The 20,422-nt window shown below is 47.3% G+C and overlaps 1 long non-coding RNA gene across 1 annotated transcript; it reads left to right on the top strand.

Annotated features, from left to right (window-relative positions):
• The first annotated feature begins 7,865 nt into the window (after nucleotides 1–7,865).
• Nucleotides 7,866–19,988, top strand: LOC128105700 (uncharacterized). Its single transcript, XR_008216453.1, has 3 exons — nucleotides 7,866–9,668; nucleotides 9,957–10,072; nucleotides 19,301–19,988. It is a non-coding gene; the product is annotated as an uncharacterized LOC128105700 (long non-coding RNA).
• The last annotated feature ends 434 nt before the right edge of the window (nucleotides 19,989–20,422 follow it).

Here is a 20,422-nt window from a genome sequence, read left to right as displayed (position 1 = left end):
TCTGGCTCCTCATTGCCTGCATCTCTGCCTCCGTCGCCCATTCACACTCACATTCTGGCTCACAGCGTGGGTTTCAGAAGAGCTTGCCTGCCGCTTTCCAATCTGCCTGGCTTCTGACCCCACCCTCAGCCCACTCCAGAACTGACACTCTCAGATTTTGGCTTTGCCTCCGCGCTATACGGTCACGCTTGCTAGATCACCACCCCGAAAGCTGAGTGTTGTTGTTTGATGAGCACGGGGCCAGGCAGCAGGTCCTTAGCCAGTGACCACTCCACTGAGATAACGGGCCAGATGGGGCAAGTCAAAAACTGTAAGCCAAGAAGAGAGGCCAGAGATGCTCCAGGTGCAGGCGCTCGGGGAAGGGAGTGGGAATCCATGCAAAGGTCAACCGTACAGAAGCCAGGGCAGACAAGGACAGGTAGGGTGGGGCAGCTCCCAGTGAGACTGCTCCAGCAAGGGCCCTCTCCATGGGATGCAGTGTCGAGCATGCTTCACTAGAGTTTCCATCATGTTACCTTACAGGGGGCATGGGGAGGCTGGATGCAGATTGACAGGGATGCAGAACTGGAGAAGTGGTTTACAGTTTGTTATAGCCACAGTCCCTTGGGAAGAGCATAGCATACCACTCAGGACCGAGCAGCAGGAGGCTGAGGCTGTCCCAAAACATAAAGAGGAACCAATTGTGGACAAGTGTCTTTAATTGTGGTTGCCAGGAAAGGAATCTCGGGTAGGCAGGGTTAGGAGGGCCTAGAGTGATTTCAGCAGACCCTGGGGCTTGTACTTGGTTCTGGGGGAGTTAGTGTGAGTGTGCCGTAGCTCTGGAGTCTGAGAGCAAGCTGAGGGAGGTGGTTGTGTGTAGGCTTAATTTTCTGCTCAAAAAGGAGAATTGACCAGCAGTTCATCTGTGCATCAAAACTGGGTCACGGGAGCACGTATAATAATAACAGGTATAAATTTTATATTACAGCTAGACTGAAACAGACTCAGAAAGAAAGCTGTTTTCTGTTTTCAAATTCCAAAATAGCCTATAAAAACTGACATTTTCAATGAGACAGTGAAAACTGATTTTGAAAAGTGATGATCCAGAATCATAGGTGAAACTACAATTAGTAGATAGACACAGTTTTCCAGAACTTTGGCTGTTCTGATAGGAAGTGGACATCTATGGATGCTTATGTATATACCCAGACTATTTTGTAGTTTATAGTATAGATCAAAATAGGATCGTTGACTATGGTATAAATGCCTTTTGTAAGCTTAATAACATATTATGGTCCTTGTTCCATATCAGCACAAAACTGTCACATCACTCTTTCTGATTAGCAATATAGTATTACAGAATGTGCCACAACCAGAATGAATGAGCAATCATTCTACTATTAATTAATGTTGTATTGCTCTTAGACTTGTACTATTATATTGAGTCAGTAAACATTGGACACATTTGTGTGACTTTTCTGGGGCATAAATTCTTAGAAGTAAAATTTCTGGATCAAAAATCATATGCGTTTTAAATTTAATTAGCAACTATTCAATTTCTCTCCAAAAAGATTACATCAGTTTATAATTCCACAACAGTTTATGACTAGACATTGGGCATTATTGATCTCCATTTTCTCAATATAACTGGTGGGAAAATGAGGCTCTGTTCTCATTTGACTAGGGATGTATGTAGTCCTTAAATGTCGTTGGCATTTGAACATCCTCATCTGTTTATTAATCCTTTGGGTCTTTCCTTAATTTTTAATCTCTTTTCTTTCTACATTTAAAATATTAACTGCTTGCTATATAGATTACGAATGTCCTTATTAGTTTATCATTTGCTCTCCATTTTGTCTGCGGTTTCTCTTCTGCATAAGGGTCTGTGTTTTGTTTGATAAGATCTATTGATGCTTTCTTTCGAGGTCTCTGGTTCCCCACCTTGCTTTAGAAGATCTTCCTATTGGAGGTGCACTGTTGAGGGGAGCAGACTGGATTAGCCAATATCCCTAACATTGTGTGTATTCTCCCCATGAACCCCTGTCATGGCTTCTTGGAAGTTTCCTGGTGGCTGAGAGTGGGGTGGAACCGCTGTGAGCTGAAGCCATCAGTTATTGATCGTACCTTCTGTGTGCTGAGAGTCTGATCAAAGCTATGGATCTCACATGTCATTGTAATCACCATCTCAGGCCGCCTGGACTCCGTCACGGCCTCTTGCTGATCCTTCCTCGGACTAACAACTTTCTCTACAGCAGTGCTGACTGTCTAATTCAGCTAAATCAAGCTCATGCCAGGAGAAGTATCATTCTGACTGCTCTCCCCACAAAATTTCACCCAGGAAACTCAGTATTCCATGGCTGATGTCCAGGTACCTGAGACTCTTCCTGCCACCCTCCTGCTCTCTCTGGAATTCTGTGACTCCTCATGGTCCTAAATGCAAAGGTAGGCAGGTCTCACTGAAACTCAGATCCAGTGTCCCTGTACCCTCCCGGGGGACAGCTGCACCCCTGTACTCTTCCCCTCCCTCTAGCCACCTGCCTTCTCCCCAGGGAGGTAGTAGCCAGGGCTTCTGCACACTGGCCCCTGGACTGAAGTCGGGTGGGAGGGACTGAGAGGAGAGATACTGAGGACCACCAGGCAGAGGTTGGCATCTGTCAACCCCCAGAAGTAACCACAAGGAGAAGGACATGACTTCGCAGCAGGATTTTGCCAGCACTCTGGAGAGCAGAGGTGAGGAATTTGGAAATCAAGGCCACTTCTGGCATAACCAATATGTCTTCGTCTGGAGAAAGATTGGAGGATCTCTCCAGAGTGTTGGTTCTCTCTGAGTGCCTAGGACAATAGGAAAGCCATTATCAAGGCCTCACATCCTTGCAGGGCCAGGAATTTCAAAACAGGTGCAAACCTCCTCTGCAGATCTCTCTCTCTCTCTCTCTCTCTCTCTCTCTCTCTCTCTCTCTCTCTCTCTCTCTCTCTCTCTCTCTAGATCAGAAAATGTTTCCAGAAAAATCTAATCAACAATCCAAGAAGCACACAGGGGGCTACTCTCAGCTTCAGAAATCCCAGCCTTAAATGCTTCTGATTGCTTTCTATAAGGTTTTGACTGCAAAAGGGTCAGTCCAGAGCATAAAGACTAGCACATTCAGCACTTGAATTGGGTAATATCATCTAAACACCGCCAAGGGGAATTCAAATACCATCTGACGTGGGTCTCAGCTGCCTCCTGTACCTCCCTATCTTATACACAGATACCAAATATTGGCTTGACTGTTTGTGCCTCCAAACACAACTAATCTTTATCATAATCCTTCTGGAGAAATAATGAACCAGGAGTCAACTCTTAAAGGAATATGGAGAATAAAGCACTCAGCCCCCACAAAATGTAGGTCAGTCCAGTTTTAGCAGCAGGCTTCATTTCTCTCAATCAGATGCTATTCGTTTAATCTCCTAATTCTCCTAAAAATATTTCAAGCAAGGAGGAGAGAAAGTCCTCTCACAGATGAAGGGGAGACAGACTGCTTGAACTGCAGGCATGAGCAATGGTTTGTGAAGAGAGCTGTTTTCAAATGGACCCCACAACCGGATTCCCAGCCTCCCACCTGCTAACTATTCACTTTACCTCAGGAACATGCTCATCCTCAGGGAACTTTCAGCTTGAGATGGTCTGTTGACAGAAACACATGGGCAAAATATAGCACCACCGAATGTTCAAAGGCCCAAGAAAGAAGAAGAGGACATTTCATTTAAATCAGAAGAGGTAAGAACCTAGCACACAGCAAGCCACACGAGTGAGCCCTGTTGTGGAAATGGCCTGACTCAGTGCTTCCTTCCTGCGCACTAAACCTTGACAGCGAGACTGTATTAGTCTGTTTTGACATTACTATAATGAACCACCAGAAGCCAGATAATTCTGTAGAGAAAAGGGGTTTGTTCTAGCTCATGGTACTGAGGCTGGAGTCTGAGGGTTTGTATCTGGTAGTGGATATTGCTGACTGAGTCCCAAGGCAGCACATTACACAGAGAAAGACAGGCAGGCAGGCATTAACACACTCTAAATTTTCTGACTTTTCATATAAAGCCACAAGGAATCAATCATGGGATCTCTATGAGGACCTTACCTAAACCTAACTGTCTCCCCAAGTATTCACCTCTAAACATCACGGGGATGGGGGGTTTCCCACCCTATAATACCTCACAGAGGGCATGAAACTTCAGAGCATGGACTCTCAGGGGACATGCTCAAAGCATTTGGAACCATAACAGGGGTGGACACCTTAACCTAGTTGTTCGTTTATATCAGTGCCTGAAAATTTTGGTGTTGTCCTGAGTTGTTGTTTTTTGTTGTTGTTGTTTTGTTTCTCTTTTAACCCAAACACAAGTAAGATAATCACTGAGCATGAACATTATAGAAATATGTACACATACCCATGTTTTATATATATACACACACACATATATATGTATATATATATATGTATATACATACATATATATTTCCAATGTTTACTCATACTTAGCTCTAGGCACATCAAATCTAGGAAGTTTAATATCAACTTAAAATATCTCCTCCTCGGGGAACAAATGAAAACACGGTAGATCAAAGAAATGGTGCCTGCTCGGCTTCTCTCTTGAGTCTCCTTCGCTGAGGCCTTTGCTGGGTGTCCTACGCCATTATCGTCTCACAGAGATCCAAGCAGACCTCTTGTTTTATTTGCGGGAAACGCTATGCTCAACTCACATTTTCTGTTAACCACTTTCTCCCCCACTCCTGGCTCCCTGTCGGTTCCCTTTCTCTTCTCTGCTGCAATCAGCTTCCCCACCCTGTGAAGGTGGAAAGGGATTCCAGTCTTTGGGTGGAAAAACTACTCCTTACTAGGGGTATAAAATGAGAATTAATTTCCTCACCTTTCTTTCTTTCTGGAGGGAAAGTAAGTAACAAGATTAAGCCTTCTCCTCAACCTCCCCAAAACATAGGGAATTATACAAAATTATAGTAACCTAAGAAAGATTCCTCCTTACTGTTTTCTACCAGACTGTAGAGCCAGTGGGCAAACCTGACTAAAATAAGCAGTGTTTTAATAATACTATAGATTCCCCAGCATGTTAGCTTACTTCCTGCTACTGTGAAAAAAGTCCCCGGGGAAAATTAACATAAAGGGAAAAATATTTTCCACAGCTCATGGATTCAGAGCCTTTCATCAATGGCCACTTGGCTGTGTTGTGTTACAGTTGCGAGACTCAGTACTACATCATGGCAGGAGTGAGGTCAAAGTCTGTTTGCCTCATGGTAGCTGGGAAACAGGTGGGAAGACAGGAGGGATTGCAGTCCCAACATCCCCTTCAATGGCCTGTCCCCCTGTGATGTATACTACAGTGGTGAATTGTCATGTGCTGTTCTCATTGGTTGAAGGAAGACCCTGGGTTCCAGGAGGGCCCTACCTTGTCTTAGACTTGAGTATGTTTATCTCATGTGTTCTTCAAGACTCCCTGTCCTGGGGCAGGTTGACCTCTGGCCCCATAACAGAGAGGATGGGAGCAAGAAACAGCTGAGGGCATTAAAAAACATTGTGTCCTTGAGAACAGCTAAAAAGTAAACTATTTCCAATAGAGGTCACTACTGTTCGGGACCTAACTTCCTCCTACTGAGCCCCTACTTCCTTGAAGTTCCAGCACCTCCCAGGAAGTGCCACAGACTGAGAAGCAAGCTTTTAGCACGTGGGCCTCTGAGTGATGAGCACTGAGGGCTAAGACACGGTCCTTATGCTGAGGCAACTTCCTTCACTATTTGCTGTGTGTAGCCCATCAGACACAATTGTGGAAACCTCCGTTGGCCACAACAAGGCAAAAGGCTTCAAGTGTGTTGCATACCCAGGCAAGTAAGACAAGCAGAGAAAGGCTCACGGGCTTGGCATCGGTGAACAATTCAGGACAGTGGGCATTGCACATCAGCTGAGGGACAGAGCTGGAGAAGGGAGGGGTCTCCTCAGCGACAGGGAAGAAAGAAAAGTAGGGCAGGGGATGCTCAGAGTGGACCTGAAGTAAAGATGTCAGTCGGCATCCTGGGAAGAGTGGAGAGGTTGGCTGGGCTGGCTCCAGCATCTGTGATCCTTCACTCTCCTGGGATTCTCAGTCTTAGAAAAGGAAGTGCTTTTGCCCCTAAAGCAGAAATGGGGCAGGGGGAAGGCATGTTCTGTGAGGGATGAAGTCACTGAGCACCATCCCTGAGGGAAATCTCTAATGGGCCCAAGCCTCCACCAGCCCTTCACAAGGGTCTCCAAGCCCGCTGCACAAGAGAATCACGTGCATGGATTCAACAGTATGCCAGGTCTCTTCCAAGGTGTTCTCATTGAGCTGACCTGGGGTGGGGACCAGACGTTGGCATTGTTAAGGGTTCTCAGCTGATTCTAACTTGAACAGTGAGATGAGAAACACTGAACTAACCAGTTGGGACTAACCAGTTGGGAAATTCTTCTGGGGCCATGTGTTGGCATGGGACAATTTCTCCATTGTCCTGAAGGACATCGTTGAGGTGATGTGGCTTCCGGGCTCCTTGTCTGCTGTACCCCACTGTCCCCAGTTCCTGGTGCTCTCTCAGCCTTTGCCACCCTGCAAGGCATTTCTGCCCCATCACTCTCCTTTCATCTTCTCAACACGTTTCACTTCCTATGGCCCGAGATCTCTGCTAAGTGACAGAGACAGCTAATTGCTTAATAAAAAACAAACAATTGCTGTTGACACTACCTGGCTAGAGTGTCCCCCATGCCAGTACAATGTGCCTCAAGCCAGTTAGAAGGTGCTCTCCCAGGAGTTGCTCCACACAACTGGTGCTTCAGGACAAGCTGACTGGGGGCACATGGGACTTTGAAGTTGCTCAAGCTCCTAGCACCGATGGCCCTGCCTCTGAAGTGGACATGTGCAGGCTGAGGAAAGACTGGAGACATGTCATTGCTAGCTGTGTGTGTTCCGGGAATGGCACCACTTACATGCGGGAACCTCGTTGGGGGCCCATCAAAGGGTACAAATGAACTGCAAACATTAGCTTCCACTTTCCCTCCTGTCGAGGGCCAGATCCAAACACACGTTTTGGTAGCTGCATCTTCCTGTTAACACACGGTGGTTAAATCTGGAGCTAAGCAATGCCGCTCTCCACCAACATTTATCCAGCTATTTTATTTCCATTTCTATCAAAGGATACACATAAGATGACATTGACTGTCAGATCCACTTTACGTGGGCCGTTTAGTGGTGTTAAGCACATCCATGCCCCTGCGTAACTAATGCCAGCACACCGTGCAGCTATTTCCAGAGCTCTTCCCTTGCAAAATGCAAGCCAAGTACCAATGTATGCTTTTCAGCTTTCTGTCCCTGTGACAAAGTGACTGAGATAATCAATTTATAAGGAAGAAAGGTTTATTTGGGCTCATATTTATAGCCTATCATCCTTGGCCTTGTTGCTTTGGATCTGTAGTAAAGCAACACATGGTAGGAAGTATGCATGAAAGGAAACAGTTCACCCCATGGAAGCTGGAAGGGGGGAGGGGCATAGACAGAGACATAGAAAGGATTGGGTCCTATTATCCCTCATCTTCAAGGGTGTACACCCCGAGACTTTACATCCTCTCACCAGGCCTCATTTTTTCAAGGTTTAATCATCTTCCAGTTAACACCACATGGGGACCACACCATTAACAACACATGGCCATTATAAAGCCATTGTACTACCAAACAATAGTCCCTTCTCCCTCAAGTCCCTGGCAACCTGCATCCTCTTTCATTCTCTTTGGGTGTAACTACTCTAGGTATCTCATGTAAACAAGACCAGAGTGCAGTTATTTTTCTTAGACCAAAGATCAAGCTTTATCATTCTTCCTGCTGTGTTTCCTCTTGCTAGTTTTTACCCAGGCTCTCTGTCTTCCTGGGGCTCTTAAATTAGCGGTAGCGGACATGCCCCGTCTGTGCTGTCTGCAGAGAGAACAGTGGACTCTCCATGTCTCCATCCAAATCATGGGTAGCATCTTTAACAGTGAGGCAGAAGGTGAAACTCCTCTCTGCTCAAGGTCTGAGCATGGTGCTCACCAGCTAACCGGACATCTTTGGCTTTACTGTGGGTTTCTAATCAGCCAAACTGTACGCTCACACACTCATCTAACACTTGAGGCCAGGATTCTTTACTGTTCCTTTTTGTGACTGAAGCCAGTTTTCTGCCTCAACCTCCGTTCTTGTCTTCCTCCTTAGCAAGAGAACCCTAATTTTCAGCTCGGCTGATCCCAGTCTCTCTCAAGACCAGCTGTGTCTGGGTGTCTCCATTCTGACCAATGGGTTATAAGTAAAGAGCTGTGTGGTGGAACTTTGGACAAATCTCCCCTAAAAATAACGGACTCAGCTGGGAGGAGGCAGCCCTTCCTCCTCCCTGATGTTTAAATGCGGATGTAGGGGCTCAGTCAGAAGCAGCCATCATGATCATGAGGTGACCTTGAGCATAAAGGAGAGAAGTTTAGCTTCTGCTGACCTGGAATCAATCTTTCCAAGTCTTGGAAACCAGGACTTTGAAAAGTCTCTTGAAAGGTCATTAGGAAAGAACAAAGGGTGTTTTGTCAGCGTGCATTTCAGAAGCGCCCCTGATAGGAGGAGCTACAAAAGCCTTTCTTTGGAGACTTCAGCCATCTCTAACAGTTTCCTTTGAAATCTCTAATTATACTCTAAAAAGAAGGCATCATTGGAGCCAGAACCAGCAGCCAATTACCCACGAGAAATCACTCTCTGTGTGGGCTGTCTTCTCTCTCTGTTCGCATAATTTCAAAATGCAATTTCTAGAACCATGCTAAATACTTGTAAACAGAGATTGGTTTAATTGCAAAAGGGGGACCATTTCAGGGGGGTAAAAATAGCAGTTGTCTCTCCTTGTCACCGAGCTGTCCTCTTTGGGTCACTTTTCAAATTCCTTCCACCAAGTTCAGGGCCATCGGCAACTCCAGTCAGAGGCGCTGACTTCAAAAGCAGGTGGAGGTTCCCATGGGTGGTGGAAAAGCCTAACACTTGGAATTAGAAGACCCAGGTTTGAGTTCCAGCTCTAGTTATTGTGAGGCCACAGCCATTAGCATGCTGACTAGCCTTCACATGCCTCAGATTCCCCATCTCAAAACTGGCCACAGAAGGAACTAAGTGGGTGAGGCATCTATGTAAACTGTAATGAGCCCTCATGGAAAGTGAGCCTTGTAAAGCAGTCTCTAGGCTGCTGCCTGTCTTCTCTGGCATCCTAGCAGTGCCTGGAAGACTGGAGGTGTCTGTATCAGCCATGACCATGTCAGACTGCCGCACCATGGGAACTGCAAAGTGGTGGTAGCTGGCCACCATCGATGTTTGCTTTTCTTAGGTCTGATCTGGATGGAGCGTGGCTGGTATCTGCTGGCCCGGTTCATGCACCTGTACTTCAACTGGGCAATGTAGCTGGGAGAGTTGTGCTCCACGGGTTTCTCCTGCTTGTCTGAGGACTAAAGGCTAGCTGGAGCCTGGCTTTTCATGATGGTAGCAGAAAGGCCGGAGGAAGCAAAACAGCCTACCTGTGCTGTAGTAAGACCCCACTCGTCAGAGGAGGAGGATGTGCGGCCACATAGCATCCAGAGATGGGAACTCCATCCAGTAGGAAGACAATGCAAAGTTCCCTGGTACAGAACCCTGACAGAGGAAGGGTGAGGAACTGGGTCACTAATGCCATCTACCATGAGATGCAAGGACAGATACGCATAGTTTTGGTGTGAGTAAGTGGGTGAATGGGTAGAGACAAATTCAGAACACTTCAGGCTCTTAAGGCAAATCCCCACCTTGGCCATCAATGCTGTCTTTGTGTGTCTACAATCTTTTTGTTAATAGGAGGTGGGAAGGCAGAGCTAGCTACCACAAAACCTTGCAAAGAAATTCTTGTTCAGCTCTTTTCCTCTTGGGTCCCATCTGACCTCCAACCTTTGCCTACCTCCCAGCATCTCTCTGTGAACTCACTCCTCACTGATGGCTGCCAGGACTGCAGTTGATATTGAAGGTGGTACCCAGACACGCTGAGCCCATTGGAGAAGTTGCACAAGACTGAGGAGGGAAGGTATGTGTCTGTCTCCTTTCTCTACAGATACAGATGGGTCCCTTCATAGTACACCAATCCAAAGAAGTAAAAGCATGGAGGAATTAGAGAGAAAGTGAAGGATGAGGTCATTTTCTTTACATTTTGCTTTCCCATGCTGTTGATTTATAATGATATATGTAAAATACCTCTCTAACATATATGTACTTTCAGACAGAGAATATGTTTTGAAAGGGTTTAGAGATGTGTTTTTTTTAAAGTAATAGTGAGAATTGAACCCAAGGCCTTGCTCATTCTACAAAAGTGTGCCCAGTCATTGAGCTACATCCCCAGCTCTGAGTACTCGAATCTTTAAAAGAAAAAACAAACAAACAAACAACAACAACAACAAAACCCACCACCACCATCCCTTTCTTAAGTTGCCTTATTGTAGCTCCACTCCCAGGCCCCTAGAAGACTGAATGGTGCAAGAGAGACTCCACGCTCCACCGTAGCAGAGGGCAAGATCCTTATGCAGCTCCATTTCAAATCCCACCTGCCAACCTGGCCTGCCTGCCCTCCTCACCAGGCTTTCATTTCAAAGAAGAGAAAGGGTATCCCTTCTCTCAAGCCAATCCCTGGAAAAGAGCGTGAATGGAATTAACATTCCTGTCTGCTCACCTAGAATAAAATGTCACTGGGTGAGTAAAAACGCGATTACTTGCAAGGCTGAATGAGCAGGCTGCTGCAGCAGTTGGGGAAATCTTGTTGTGCTCTGATTTGGGGGCTATTTCCCCTGTCTTCCCATTTCTTCCTGCGGGCCTGGGTTTGCATATAGAGTGTGACTTGGGGAGAAATCCTCTTTCTCACAATTGCAATTGGGTTTTTTAATGTTGCTGTAGAATGGGGAGGAACCCTTGGAAAAAGCCCGTGAGTCAGGGCGGATTTTTTAGGAAAATGCTTCCCACAGCTCTCCTATGAGTGAGGCTTGGAAGGCTCGTTTCTCAGAGATATTTTTTTTCTGCTGCAGAATAGTGTAGGTGGAAATCAACCTGCCTGGAGTTTTAGCACGATGACTGGATGGGGTCGCTTTCTGATATCACAGCCCATGAGAATCCCTGTACTTTTCTCTTAAAAATAGGTTCGTTCTAGCCTTCTCTGAAATGGTGAAAGAGAAAAGAGTCTGAAATCCCTGCCTTGTCTGTTGCTGAGACAGAAAGAACCACCATGAAAATAACAGCTCCAAGGCCTGTCTCCTTCCCACCCCACATACATACTAAGACAAATGACCACATGTCTCAAAGCCCTCCAACCTCGAGACCAGGAGGAAAGGGCCTGGAGTGCCGAGTGACCTTGAAATTCATGGGTTGGCAGAGGTCTTTCAGCCATGCCACTGACAGGCTGTCGGGGCCAGGTTTTCCCTGCTTGCTGTGCTGAAGGAAGAGGGTGGGGGGACTGAGAAGAGAGTTTGCTTCTCCTAGATCAAGGCTGTCTGTCCTCTCCCCTCACTACCGTCCTCTTGACTTGCTTTGCAGGGATGCTCAGTCCATCACAGCCCCTTCTCATTAAAGTAAATAGTGCTTTCCTGAGACCACATCTTTGCTATGTCTGCGGTGGTGCCGTAGCCAGCTAATGTGTGGCGCTGTCGTTTAATAGACTATTAAAACACAGTGCCACACATTAAAATCTTGACTGTAGTGCTGCAGAGCGACAGAGTGGAGTTGAGGTCCCCAGAAGGCACTGTTCACTTGCTGAAAGTTGCTGTAAACAGGATGGGGGAACTCTCAAATGACAGGAAAATGTGAAGGGGAAATGAGTAGGGGACGGGGACAATAAACACCCCGTGTCCTTCCTGCCTCCCTTCTATATGAGAGCAGCCCCTCTGCCTGGAAGGAGCAAAACGTGCTGGTGCTGGGGACCGCATCTGGAAATTCTTAGTCTTTAATAACAAATCCCTTCAGATCCAATCTCATTACTCAGATCTTTATTTGGAAGCACTTCAGTTTCCTCTCCATCCTTCTCAGGGAAAGACAGAGTTCAGGGAAGCTGCCTCCAGCCAGGGAAATGGCTCAGCAGTCGCCTCCCTAACGATTGCCAGAGCAGTAGAATTCTTCAAACAGCTGTAAATCCTCCCGCCAATATCTCCTTCCTGTAGAAACCACAACAGATCCCCACATCAAAGCTGCCTGTCAGCTGCCCAAAGAATCAATAGTTTTACAGGAGGGAAGCCGCAGAATGCTGCATGTGTGGTACAAACACCTAACCTGCAAACAACCTGACTATCATCTCAGGAACTCCTTAGAAACAGGAGAAGGAAGTTCCTGGGGCTGCGGCTTCCTTCCTATGGGCTCTGATCAGCTCGCCTGCAAGAGAATAGCCCGGATAGTTGCTCTGACTTGTGGGAAGGAAAGGGGGAGGAGGGTAAGACAAGGGAATTCCCGGGTGGATGCTCGGAACTGGGACACACAAAAGGAAAGTGAAGTGAGTGGACAAGCACAGCAGGAGCTCTGCCATCCCCCTCATTCCCATGCTGCTGTCCAGCCGCTTTAGACCAGGTGGAGTCCTCAACCTCGGCTCCTCATCCAGGAGTGGGTGTATACGCTTTGAGTTTCCTTCCAACTCCCTAATGGACTCTAAGAAAATCTGCACTATGGATGAGTGTGTGTGTGTGTGTGTGTGTGTGTGTGTGTGTGTGTGTGTGTGATGTGTAAAGGTACGCATCATTCATCACCTTACTAGATGTTGACCTACCAGTGTCTCCTGGCAAATGTTGGTCGTTTGGTTAACTGATCTATTATACAGCAGTGGTTCTGGTCTTAGCTTGCTTGAATGTTTGGTGAAAGTGAGGTTCCCACCCAGAGTCCCAGATTTTCTAAATTTGATTGTTAAGCAGTGTTATTGAACTTGGGGGTCACAACCTGTTTCTCAAGTCAGGTCCAGCCATCTGCCCTCCATAAGCCAATAAAAAAGAACCAAGTTAGTAACAGAAAGCAGAAAGAGAGATTTATTTAATATGGTCACTTTGGGAAGAGAAACAAAGAGACCCAGCAAGCCCTCAAGTATTTGGTCACAGCAATGAGACAGTAACTAGTGTGCTTCCTTTTATTACACTGTGGGGCTCTTTGACCATTAAATACTCAGAGTCATGAAAAGATGAATAAACCAGTTTTTCTTCCAAGGCATGAGAGATGGAGAAAATCTGGAATGGTCATCATCCAGAGCAAAGACAGGAGAGCGGGTGGTTTTGAATTGGCAAAGCCACTGCTGGGTTAGTATGAGAGCCTGTGTGGAGAGCGAGGCAGCGTGAAAGAAGAATGCAATATCGCCTTCCCTCTAGAATGATCCACACCCTCAAGCAGGGGCTCCTATGTCCCAGGAAGGAACCAGAGCTCCCACTGGACAGCTCCCTCAACTATAGCTCTACCAACTCTAGAGGGCAGCTAGAAGGCTCCAGAAAGTAAGAGAGAGTGGAAGTGAAGGGGAAGAGATCTTTGGAGGTGAAGAAATAATCAGATGGGAGCAGCTGGAGCTAATTCCCCTCCTGTCTATACAGGAGATAACTGGATATATGGGACTTTATACAAAGGGCTCCTGACCAAAGCAGTGGGAGTTGAGCCCTCAGACGCTGGGAGAGCCCTAAGGAGAAACTGTGTGCCCTTGTTCCTCCAGGAGCCGTGAGGCTGATGGATGTGTTGGAACTTCAGGGGAACCTCTGCCCACACCACTGGTTGGGGTAACTCAAAATGCACAGAATATGAGAGGGGGGAGTGGCAACCTTAAGAACTGCTTGCTGATTTTCTTCTCAAAATAATCTTGGTGGGAGGGGTGATAAGGGTAAACACAGGGTGTGGAGGATTTTATGGCTTTAACCCAGGATAAATGCTGGGTAGATGCTATTCAGGCATCCTGGAAAGACAGAGCCGAAAACACTTGGAGGCTACTTGGGATGCAAGTTTGAACCACGTTTCTAATAAGAATAATCACATCAGAGGCTCCTTTCAGGCCTGGCTCCTGTGCAGATTTCTGTACAGAACGGGAGGAGGATTTTTTTTTTTAATAAAAGTTCTGAGCACGGGTCTTCACCAGCTTGAGAACTCTTCTAATTCATCCTTAGCTTGGATGGCTCCGCGGCAATTCTGAGGTGTGAAAGAGGAGCAATGAAGGTGAATCATTTCACGCGGGGATCATCCTCTAACAATGCTAGTGGTTATAGAGGTTTTAGCTTTCCAATCACGAACCCCCCAGGCTAGATTAAATAGACACCAAAGAACCAGCCCACACCTTCTTTGGAGCTGACTGGAGGGCAAAAGAGAGGGAATCTATCCCATAGTCCAGGGATTCCTGGATGCTGGCACCCAAGGAAAAGCCAGGGAGCTTCCTCAGCCCGCAGAGGGACCCCAAGCTCTGCCCTACCAAATGAACGCCTTGGCAACATGTCCCACATGTCACCTCGAAGGCCTGATGTTGGGAAGGAAATTGTGGTGTGTGCTGTTGTCCCTTCGTCTACACAGGGAATTGTGGACTGTGGGTGATTTTTAAGGGGGGTCTCTGATCGCCTCCGAGGACAGTGGCCAGTCTTGCCCTTGTCTCAGGAAACGGGCGGGTCTCAATCTATTCTTTACTCTCCTCACTCAAGAATCTCCTCTCCCAAGGATGCACAGTCTTCAGGGCCAAGTACCTTCCCAGGGTCTCTGTCTCACCAGGAAGGTCGGGACGCTGGCTGGCATCCCCATCACTTCGTCTTTTCTCTGCTTCAACACCGATGTACCTTCTGAGAACGTAGTCCCAGATGTGGGGACCCTGACACTCTGAGCTCTACCATCTTTATCCCTCTCTCTCGGTACTCCCTGGGGGTTCTGGAGGCACCACATGCCGAAGCCAACATGCTCTGTCTGTCTTCTCTTTCTGGGTCCCCACCACACTCCATAAACTCCTTGTTTTTCACACCCACCCAGGCCTGTCTCTCTCCGTGGTTTTCCTCCTCTACTGAAAGCTATAGAAAGAAGATGACGTCATTCGGTGTACCAGGAAAGGGACCTTATGTTCCTTCTCGCTTGCTTGTACCAGCTACCGCCTCTTCCCTCTCCTTGTATCGCTCCCTCCTTGTACATGCTCAACTGCTCCCCTTTCCCCTCCATTGTTTTCAGAGGTGATGGAACAGACTTTCGTCAAGCAGGACCACGGTGGGCACTGTTGCCGTAGGGCTTTTCAGCCTTGGGTAGTGAGGTTAATTCCCTGCCTGTCGTGTATAAAGTTGAGCAAAATTCTGCCCCTGCCGTGGAAAGCATGGAGCCTTGTCTCTGAATCGTGTAATCTGGAAGAATGTACAGTAGCTCCCTTCGGCAGGAAACTTGGCCAGTGAGTGGGTGGGTCCCAGCAGTGAGCCGGAAGGAGTTGCCCTTCCCCTTCTTCCTGTGTGCGATTCTCCTTTACAGTCTTCCTAGGGCGTCTCTGTGGCTGCTAAACCCACCTGTTGAGTCCCCAGCTCTACTTGGCTAGCACTGGCCAGAGTGGAGGCACATTTGGTGAAATAGCATCTCAGCTTGACCTCCCTCAACCTGCCTTTGACCTCCAACACCCACCTGGCACCGCCATCTCATCTCCAGTCCTTACCCAGCCTCTGCGTGTCTGGAGAACCAGAGGCCGGGAGAACCAGAGAGGCTGGGCATTCACTTTCATTGTAAGAGCAAGCCATTATCATTTCTCTTTCGAGGTATTTTAGTCATTCCTAACTGTGGTTTTTATATTTATCATTAAAAAGGATGTGAAGGAGGCAGAGGGGATCCCAGGCAGGGGAGGAGGAGAGACTTAAAGGTACCTGTGCCATCAGCCCTGTTTTGTTCAGAAGGAGAAGCCTGCTGTGCTCCCGTGGAAGCAGGCTGGCCTGAAGCACAGAAATCTTGGTGTAGTGGGACTTTGGGAGAAGCGCTTGGCAAGCCTTGTGCAGGCTGAGCGCAGCTTGGGAAAGGCTCTTTTCTATTGACTAAAAACTAGCTGGGCAAGTCGGGGTGGGGGGGATCATAGCAGGCAGGCACAGCGTAGCTGCGGTGCAGACCTTGTTTTTCACTCTTTCTTTTTAAAAACAATATAATCAATGAAAGGATTTAGGGGGGAAGATGAACTGTGGAGAGCTCACAGGATCTTGCAATGGGTCTTTTCCCCTGCAATCGCCTCTTGCACAGTGGCTCAGCTTTATTTGCCTTTTGAGAGAAGAAGCTATGTCAATAGCAGCCAGTCATCCCATTAGCAGGGTTGACAGGCAGAGCCACGGCTTGGCTGGTGCCTGAGGTGGCTGGGTGTCTGTTCATCTTTCCCGCTCTGGGCTCTCAGCTTCCACCTGTGGCTGCGGCAGCTGCCGGGGGAGCAAGGCTCAGCTCTGCAGCGAGAAGCAAGAACATCTTCCACTCGCAAATGGCAGCAATTGATTTCTCCGTGGATGCTTCTGCCAGGAAATGAAGAATGCGCAGGGGAGGACCATTCGGTGCCAGCGGAACATTTGTCTCTGCTTCAGTCTCTCTAAGCACTGCGTTTTGTGGGTTTAGGGAAGACTGAGCCAGGGTGGGCTGGATGTTGACATGGCCCAGCTGCTAGGTCAGGAAAAGCAATTTTACCCATGGAGGGGAGACATGTCTGTTATCTCCATATTCATACAGACTTGAACCTCAGCATACCCCAAACTTTTTTTCCTCCAGAGTCTATCCCTCCTCTGGTGTCCCTTCTTGAACCCTGGTACCATCCTCCCCCTCCTTGTTCACGTAAATGAGAGGAACCATGCTTGAATTCCCCTTTTCCTCATCCTTACCTCCATCACCAGAGCTCATCAGTTTTCTTCCATAGGATCACAACAACATCTCTGGATTCGTCCATCCTCTGTCCTCTGCTTCTTCAGCACCCACCACCGCATCCCTGAAAACCATCGGCATTTATGGTTGTCCCCACCCCTCCTTACCTTACAACAGAATTCGTGGTTTTGAGCCCACCTCCCATATAGCCCAAGCTGGCCTCAAACTCATTGTATAGCAGAGAAGGACCAGGAAACCATACTGCCTCTGCCACCTGAGTGATGAGATTACAGGCCTGGTGGGAGACTTCTGCAGTTCTAGGAACGGAATCCAGGACTTTGTGCGTACTGGACAAGCACTCTGCAGACTGGGCTGTAGCACTACCCAACTCATTTTTTTTCCTCCTTTGAGACAGAGTTTCTCTGTGTAGCCCTGGCTGTCCTGGGACTCACTCTGTAGACCAGGCTGGCCTCGAACTCAGAGATCTGCCTGCCTCTGCCTCCTGAGTGTTGTGATTACATTTTTTTAAAAATAGCACTTATGTTAGGTTCTTGCTATAAAGTCCTTAGTATCTTCATATTGCCCTCTAAAGTCTGGTTTCAAGCCCCTATAGGTTTCCCAGGCCATCCTCAGCATGTCCTGCCTACTGTGCCCACCTACAGCTGCTGTCCTTGTGGTCACTGTTTTGGGATCTTCAACCTTTCTCCCTGGTATTAGGGCTCCAGAATGACGTCACAAAGTATGGCCATTTGAGCACTTTGAACTGGAGGGGATCGGAAGGCCTGAGAAGTAAGTTCTCTCTTGTTCTCCGCCCCCCATGGAGGGTCACCATGTAATATCTCTGTTTTCTCCTCCCCTCCTCAAGTGGGTCATAGAAACTAGAACTCCTTGCCACAAAGCAAGGCCTAAAACCTTCAAAGGTCATTCTCTGAGCAGCCCCCCTTCTGCCTTGAAGGTCTGTAAGTGACAGGAGTCTGTCCCACACCGGAGGAGGACTTTAGAAACACAGGTAAGAGTCTGGACAAGCCTTGCCAAGTCTTCTGAAATCTGTTAGTACTAGTTACATTCTCTTTGTTGAATGGGTTCCCTTAACTAGCCATTTCTTTCATCAGACTGAGCATAAAAAGCCAGTCTTCTCTAGATCTTCTAGGCTTCGTTTCTGAAGGCTCAGGTGTGGTATGACATTTGTGTGTTGTGCTTTCTCCTTGTAACAGGGATGTAAGCTGTGACCTTTGTGGTGGGTGAAGAAATGATAACACACCAGTGGCAAAATATCTGACCAAAAAAAAAAAAAAAAGGCAACTTAAGGAAGGAAGGAAGTGTTCCTCTGGGCTCACAGTTGGAGGGTAGGGAAGGCATGGTAACAGGAGTGTGAGGCAGCTGGCCTCAGTGTGTCCTTAGTCAGGAAGTAGAGATAAACGAATGATGCTCTGTCCGCTCACTGTCTCCTTTTCATTCAGCTCATGACCCCAGTCCATGCAAGAGTGCTGCCCACAGGGTGGCTCTTCTCTTCAGTTAAACCATTCTGGAAACACCCTCATGGGTATGTGTGTCTCCTAGGTGATTCCAGACCTAGTCAGGCTGACAATGGAGATGGACCATCACATGTGGGCTGGTCTGTGCCAGCTCCGTAGTACTCTATAAATTTGTGCCATTTGCTAATATCCTTTTAAAGATTCCTCTGATTTGACTTTCCATCACTGTCACAAAAAATACACGGGACAATCAGTGTAGAGGGAGGAACTGTCTATTCTGGCTCATGGTTTCAAAGATTCAGCCCAGGATTGTTCGACTCTGCTGCTTTGGGCCTGTGGCATGATAGTACACAGTAGAAGTGCAGCAGAAGAGGGCTGTTTAAGCTCATGGTTGCCAAGCAACAAAGATAAAAGGAAAGAAAGGGCTGGGGTACCAATATCCTCTTGAAGGGCATGTTCCCAGTGACCTAACTTCTGCCCACTGGGCCCCCAACTCTTAAAGGTACCACCACCTCCAACAAGTGCTACATACAGGAGTCTAAGCCTTGACCCACGGGCGTTTGGATCATTCAAGATCTAAACTACACTATCTCCAACCAGTCTCAGCCCCCCAAAAGAAAAGTACTGACTGCATCTGTTTTGGTGACCACTTCATCCCTTGAACCTGACACAATTGCTGGGCATCTAGTAGATGCTCAAATATATATAATTTGAATTGAAGAGAATTTGGTAAAACTGTTGTGGAACATAAAGTCTGTATGATACTGGTGGGTTTTATTTCTGCTTTCTCAGAACAAGTAGGATGGAATATTCTATTATCATTGGAACTTGAGTAGAACTTGCTTATATGGGACGTCAAGGCTTCCAGGCATTAGCACCTTGGGCTTTTCATTTATACCTGCAGAATGAAGTGATTGTGCCTCTTTAGGGGACTACCAGGCAGTAGGCAGCAGGTGGGTTCCTTATGAGGCAACAGAACATTCTTGTCACTGTTTCCATTTCTTTTTTTATAGTTTAGAACTGAAAAACAGTGAGACATGCAGTGGAGGCCAAAGAAGACAAGAGGGACTGTCCTGGCTTTGGAACTCCCCCCCCCAACCCTTCAAAAGGATCAGCCCAGGGTCCCCAACTGAGGGGGAGGAGCTGCTGGCCAGAAGGAATGGGTGAGGGAAGAGCTCTGGAGTGAGAAGAACCAGGACTTCTGTCAGACATACCGAACTCAAAGGACTCTATTAACCTTGGGACCTTGAATCCTGCCTCAGTTTCCTCTTCTGTAAAACAGAGATCAAGTCTCTTATTTCTCAGGATTATTGTAAGGATTAAAACAGACATGGATTAGAAGATTATAAACAATGAAATAAAGATCATACGATCACAGCAGAGAATTAAACTCCTCAGGCACAAAACTTTCAAGAACACAAGAGAGGACACTCTAGCACACTCACAGAGACAGGACCTAGCCATCTTGCTTCCGTAGTAGCCCCCAGAGTGACACTACCAATAAACTGATCAAATGTTTATCAGGTGGCTGTAACGTGGGATGCAAGTGGGGGGGAGATCTGTAAAAAATAGGCAAGTTCAAGAGAGGTTGGCTAGATCCCTAGAAAGATGTGCAAGACACCAGGATAAATACAGGTACCTTATTAACTTAGGGTGCCTGTCTGACTCTTGGCGAATTCCTAGTTCCTAGGATTTGATGGGGTGGAGACAGCTCATGGGATAGGGGTGGGAGAGGAAGACACGTTCTTGGTGTAGGCCTAATTCAGCTTTGGTGGCTTCCTCCTGGAGGGTGCTGCAGAGTCCTAGGAGCAGCAGTGTGCACAGAATGCTAGATTAGGGATTCTTTCCAGAAAAGCAGCAGATAGAACCCAAACGCAAAGAAATGTTTCCTCCCAGTCCCAGGAACACCACACATACACACATACTCCCACATTAGAAACCAGCTAGGCAGTTAGGGAGATGGCTCATCAAGAAAGAATTCTTGCTGCTCAAAGCATGAGGACCTGTGTTCAAGTCCCCACTAAACAAGTTTAAAAAAAAAAAGCTGGTGTGGACACACGGGTTCCTGTAACTCCAGTGCTGTTGAGGTAGAGACAGAAAGAGCTGGGTTTTGCTGGCTGCTAGTCTAACTCCAG

This window comes from Peromyscus californicus, unplaced genomic scaffold, assembly GCF_007827085.1.
Source record: "Peromyscus californicus insignis strain IS unplaced genomic scaffold, ASM782708v3 Scaffold_9__1_contigs__length_137607984, whole genome shotgun sequence".
Taxonomy (NCBI): domain Eukaryota; kingdom Metazoa; phylum Chordata; class Mammalia; order Rodentia; family Cricetidae; genus Peromyscus; species Peromyscus californicus.
The sequence above is the reverse complement of the archived record's forward strand: the minus strand, read 5'-3'. Positions and strand labels throughout refer to the sequence as shown.